Source organism: Antechinus flavipes, chromosome 4, assembly GCF_016432865.1.
Source record: "Antechinus flavipes isolate AdamAnt ecotype Samford, QLD, Australia chromosome 4, AdamAnt_v2, whole genome shotgun sequence".
Taxonomy (NCBI): Eukaryota; Metazoa; Chordata; class Mammalia; order Dasyuromorphia; family Dasyuridae; genus Antechinus; species Antechinus flavipes.
The window spans coordinates 162,138,649-162,145,129 of NC_067401.1; the positions used below are offsets into that span (position 1 = coordinate 162,138,649).

Consider the following 6,481-nt stretch of genomic DNA (forward strand, 5'->3'; position numbering starts at 1 on the left):
TTTTGACAAAAACGACTTGAGTAAACTGAAGCAATATTTCAGAAACTTGGTTTAGACTAGTATCATAATAATACTATAAGCTTAACATGCCATAAGCTTTAAATATATATAAAGAGTCGAACTCCAAGAATCATTAATAGAAGTATCTTTGATAACTGACTAATGGGAGCACTGGCCATAGAAGGGTTGGAAACACTGAAAGAAAATAGGCTTTCAGTTAAACACAAATAAAATTGCTAATTGGGAAATAATTGTTAATAAGGGAAAATTTTAGAGTGGAAAAATCAACTATCCCAATAAAAGGCTTTTGATTATTCAAGTGTGTGTGTGTGTGTGTGTGTGTGTGTTTCTTTTAAGTATGTATGTGTCTGAAATTGATACAAATGTATGACAAATATATGCCAATAGAAGTGGCAAAATGATGTGACAATTGTCAAAAAATTTGCAAACTGCAAGTGAGCCTTAAAAAAAGAAATTCCAAGTATTTATTGGAATACAACTCATACAAATTAAGAATCATGGAGCTAGCAATAGTAGTCTGAATTAGACAAGAGATGAAAGTTTTAAGAAGCATTTAGACTTTGAAAAATTTGCAAGAATACTTCAAGAAGTCTGAACTATATTTAAACATAGACGCTCCAAAGAGAAATATATTAAATAGTTCTTAACCTATGGTTAACTTTTTAAGAGTCTAAATTTAACTAATCTTACAAAGAAACATGGAGAACTCTTAAGAGATTTGCCATCTTTAGACATAGATTTCTCTTTAAGAAATCTGTGTACCTGTTCTTAATGCTCCACAGTAATCTGAACCAGGAATAAGGATAAACTCTTCTCCTCCATATAACCTCTTCTAGAACTATCCTCTGTTGTCATCAACAAGCAGCCTCTTTTGGGGGTACATTTCATATGGCTATATCATCTTATACGGATACTGTTTATTGTTATCTGCTAGGCATATTATTATTATTCATTTTTTTATTCCTTTTTTGAAATTCACAGTCTTCTTTACTAATAACTCCTATTCTCATAGTTGGGGACTTAATTATACATGTTCATTTCTCCTCAGTTGCCTTGCCCTAGAAGTTCCTCAACCTTCTAGGTTCTAGGAGTTCCATATAAGTCATATGGGGGAAATCATACTCTTGCTTTAACTGTCACCTGGAATGTTGAAGATCCTCTCAAACTTTAACCTCCCTCTTTTGCTTCTATTAAGCCTCTTGGTCATCACTGAGATTTCTAGACACTCAGTCACCTCTGTTCTGGCCCGTTGAAATCTTGACTTAGTATTTAACCAGTTCAACTTTATTGCCTTTTTTCCTTTGCTCCTTTCCCCCTTTTCTGCTTATGCCTTTCCAAATATTACCCATTACCTTCTCTGATTTTACGCTGGTGTTGAACCCTACTGAAGTCACACAAATGTGCTGAATTCGTTCACTACAGACTTGTTCCAACTTTCAATTGGAATCTAAAAGGTAGCCTCTAATTCCTGATTGATTATCCTCCCCTCCCCATCTAAACTTCTTTCAAACCCTCCTATAGCACCTATTACAAAATGATCCATTCCTCAAAGTTTGGATACAAATTTTAAAAAAGAGTTACTATTACAAGTCATGGCAAGGAGAGGTTGGTTAAGTGACAGGATTCCTTTATAGTCCAAATAATGCTCTTGATTAATTAGAACAAATATCAAAAACACAAGGGGTGGTTATTTGCCTCACCAGCTATTTGAACTAACCTTGAGAAGAATAGTTTATTGTGATTCAAGAGAGGGAACAGAGACTTGCTTATCTGCATTGGTCTTGGAATGGGGAAGGAGGCTTTTGGGACAGAATGTCTTTTCATTAGTACACATGCAAAAGGACCTGGAGTAGAGAGAAAATTGCAACATATAAAAGAATACTTACAAATCAAGTCATTTCATAAGAGAGAAGTTACAGAGCCTCTCTCTTTCACCAGGCCTTTCTCCATCCCTTTCAACAAAGGATCTTACCTCAATAGGCACCTCTTCTATACTAATTATAATCAGTTTGTGATCTCCAAGGACTGAATATCCTTCACCAGAGAACTATCCAGGTTAAATGGGCAATTATCCTCAGATGGACTGCAGACTAGGAACCTCCAGCCTAGGGTCTGAACTACCTGCCTCAGCAACAAGGTATCTCCTGGTGGTCAAGACAAGGTCAGTCCTTTCAATGCTGTGTCACCAAATGGCTGGCTGATCATCAGAATGCTGTCACTCATGCAGCGGACGGAATACAGTGTATGCTCTGCAGCCCATATTACATTTATATGTTATGATTCTAAAATGTGCTCTTCAGAGCCACGCTTGGGGCCCAGCCAAGCAACTGGCCATGGGAGATTGAATTGTTTTCAGTTTGTCTGACTGTGACCTCTGGGGGTTTTTTAGGCAAAGAAATTAGGGTGGTTTACCATTTCTGTCTTACAGATGAGGAACCTGAGGCAAACAGGGTTGTGACTTGCCCAGAGTCACACAGCTAATAAATGCCTGAGGCTAGATCTGAACTCAGGAAGATGAAGACCTAGCGCTCTATAAGTAGTACAATGCTACCTGTTAGTTCAATCAAGTAGAGCCTCCCCTGCCCATTTACTTACTAGCAGTTACTTCAAGAACCAGCAGATGGCTCTCATCAGTTGCTGGTTATTCCTTACTTGGTGAAACCTTGTTCTTACTTGAGAAAATGTATCCCAATCTTTCTGCTCCCCTAATCTGAGTCATGTGTCCTATTCCAAGCTGTGGACCAGGGCCATTGGTGTCAGTGGTCTAGGCATACTAATTAATACCACATTGGGATTAAAACAACCTGTCTTCCCAGCAACCCTGTGAAAGAGATAAGGCAAATACTATTATCCCTATTAATCTCAGAGTGTTTGGATGACTTGCTCAGTATCAGTTAGTCAGCAAGAATTGATTAAGCTCTTACCAGACCCTAGCCTCTGGGGACGCAAGTACAAAGAAAGAAACAATCCCTTCTCACAGGGAATTTAGAGACTCTTGTGCAGATATACATATATACTTAAAACATATACTTGTATCTGTGTATGTATATGTACCTAATACATATAGAGATATATAATATGTGTGTAGTAGTTATATCTTCATTCATCCATTTATCCATTTTTCTTTTTCCTTTCTCTCTGTCTGTTTATCTGTCTATCTCTAGAAGTATCTTTAGTTCTTTAGAAATTGGAAGTTCTTTAGAACGTCTTTAGAAGCTGGAAACCAGGGCAACATTCTCCATCTCCACTAAACTCTTCACAGCTCTGCCCTCACACAGGAATGGAGTATGGCCAATGAAAAACAAATGGATTTGAAGCCCTCATTACATATACACATATGCAGCAAAACCATAAACTGAATAAATACAAATACATGCAAAGTAGTGAAGTACAAAATAATACAGAAATTGGAGGGTCTGGAAAGATTTTATGTAGAAGACAATACTTATGCTGCATCTTAAAGGAAGAGAGGTGTTCTGTAAGGCAAAGATAAGGGAGGAATTCATTCCAGGCATGGGGGAAAGCCAGTGAAAAGGCAAGGCATGAAGGCAAGAGGAGTGTAATATGTGAATTACAGAAGGTAAGCTAATTTGATTGCATTTCAGAGTGCAAGAGAGGAAGTAATAGCCAATGAGAATAGAAGAGTAGGTTGAGGCCAGATTGGGCAAAAGTGAGTTTATGTTTTAACTTAGAAGCAATAGGAAGTCACTGGATTTGGTGAAAAGAATCACATGGTCAGAATTATGGTTAAGGAAAATTACTTGGGCAAATGTGGAGTTAGACTGGAGTGATGAAAAAACACGAGACAGAGGGGACATTGTGGAAGTCATAAATCTGCAAGATTGTTTTTTGGCTTTCTTTGTTTTCTTATTTAGAACTTACACTAGTGGCCTGATATCCTGAAGAAGGATGATGGTAACTTTGACCAAAATAAGGAAGGTCTAGAAAAGGGGAGAGTTTTGGGAAAAGATATGAGTTCAGTTTTGAACATGTGGAATTTAAAATGTCAGTTTGAAATGTTATACTGTAAATTTCACAGGGACAAGTAAGTGGTTCAGTGGGTAAAGTATTGGGTCTTGAGTCAGGAAAACTTGTGACTACACTACCTAGCCCCTTACCACGTTGATTGTCATTGATATTCTTGCAAGAATAGGGCCAGCTATTATATAGTATCCCATTGTTCTATATGTGTCAGATATTGAAGGTCTTTGGAAGTGAGAATTGTTTTATCAATAGAATCCCATCTTTACAATTAACAAGGCTCATAGCTTCTCCTCCCTCAGTTAATTTTATTTATGCCTTTTAAAAATATCTTCCCATGTATTCTGATGGAAGTGGATCTCTTCAATAAAGAGAGCTAATTCAGTTTCAATTGATCAAGGATGGACAGAAACAGCTACACCCAAAGAAAGAACACTGGGAAATGAATGTAAACTGCTTGCATTTTTGTTTTTCTTCCCGGGTTATTTATACCTTCTGAATCCAATTTTCCCTGTGCAACAAAAAAACTGTTCGGTTCTGCACACATATATTGTATCTAGGATATACTGTAACCTATTTAACATGTAAAGGACTGCTTGCCATCTTGGGGAGGGGGTGAAGGGAGGGAAGGGAAAAGTCAGAACAGAAGTGAATGCAAGGGGTAATGTTGTAAAAAATTACCCAGGCATATGTTCTGTCAATAAAAAGTTATTAAAAAACAAAAAACAAAAAAATCTTCCCAATACAGTTCCCTTCCCTATTTCACCTTGATTTTTCTCCATTAGCTAAGAAAAACTTGACTGTGTTTGACAGTACATGCAACGTTCTGTACTAATTAGTGCCCCACCTCTCTAGGGAGAGAAGGGAAATGTATTTCTTCTTTTCCCTGGAGCCAAGATTGGATTGCAATTAATGAGTTAGGAAGCATTTTTATGTCATTTTTATTTACGTTATTGCAGTGGTGGTGAATATTTTTCTCTTGGTTCTTGCTTCATTTTTTTCCTCCTGAAGCATGAAAATCTGAGAATAGGAACAGGACTGGGTAGCTAACTGCTCCTGACACATAGATAACTAGACCATGGAAAGAAATGGGAAAGTTGAGGGTCTCCAAAAAAAAAAAAAAAAAGTCATAGACCAGTGGGCAGCAGCTAGATTTGTCTATACCATCATTTCCTGAAGGGAATAAAGTGTTAGTAAGGGCACAGCATGTGATGGGTCAATCAGCTATTGGCATAGAGTTGCTCTAAGTTCATTCCCTTGGCTTCATTGGCAAAATGCCCATTCTGTGTTCTTGATGAGGAAGACCTTGAATACTTCAATCTGACCTCTGACTGCCATTAATGTAGTTATGTATTCAGAGAAAAAAAATTCCTCCTATGATGCAGTAACTTAGTATAGCAGCTTCCATGAAGCAAGTGCTTAACAAATGCTTGTTGAAGAGCATTAAATGGAAAGAGTACTGAACTAGACGTTAAACTTGGATTCTAGTCTCAGGGTCTCCTATTTTCTAGCAACATTATCTGGGGTTGAATAATTTTACCTTTTAAAGTCTCAGTTTCTTCATCTGCCAAATGGAGGTAATAATACCGATCCTATTTGGCTTATAGAATTATTGAGAAGGTCAAATAAAACAGTGCGTGCACAAGCATACACTTGGGTTTTTTGTGAAATACTATAAAACATAGGAATTAGTAATTATATTTCCCTCTCCTCATTCCTTTCTATCTAAGAGAGTTTAAGCTCCCCTTCTGGCATCTGTACAATATGACTTAAAGAGGAAGAAAGGAAAAAACCTCACCTTCCTTCCTATGCTATCAATAGCGAGAGTTTATCAATTTGTGTTTTCCATCTGGCTAGTGACCTCCATCTCTCTTCCTCTACCTGTGACTCTGGAGATTCAACTGGAGAGGGGCCAAACATAATAGCTCATTTGTTATAAATATGTTTGAGAAGAACCAAATGCAGGGAAGGAAAAATCCATTACTGGTTAATGATGTTCTGTTTTTTTCTCTTGTTCTTTCCTCTTTCTCTTTTTCTTCTCTTTCTCTTTCACCTTTTCTTTTTTCTCCTCCTTTTCCTCCTCTCTCTCATAATCTTACACACACACACACACACACACACACACTCACCCCACTCACTTCCTGGTTATTCATTGCCATGGATACAGAGCTCTCTTTCTTCTCAGACAGTGGGTTGGGTGCTAACATTGTTGATGCCATTACTACACAGATCAGAAGTTCCTTCCTTTTTCCTGTGTAGAAATGCCACAGTGATGTATGTCGTGTCCAAGAACACCAGCTTACACCTGTGGAATTCAGGCTTGGGAAAAACAATTCCCTTTGATCCCCTAAGGAACAAAGGTAGTCTTCTGGGTAAATAATGCTCAAGGAGAGAACTAAGCTATGTGACTCTGCTTTGTTCTCTCAGATTTTTGAACTGGGTTTAATAATGGATTCATAGACACTAATAGTAATGATAA

The 6,481-nt window shown here is 37.6% G+C and overlaps 1 non-coding gene across 1 annotated transcript; it reads left to right on the top strand.

Moving 5' to 3' along the window:
* Positions 1–2,157: 2,157 nt before the first annotated feature.
* LOC127563665 (small nucleolar RNA SNORD71) lies at positions 2,158–2,261 on the top strand. The gene has a single exon (XR_007954102.1). It is a non-coding gene; the product is annotated as a small nucleolar RNA SNORD71 (small nucleolar RNA).
* The last annotated feature ends 4,220 nt before the right edge of the window (positions 2,262–6,481 follow it).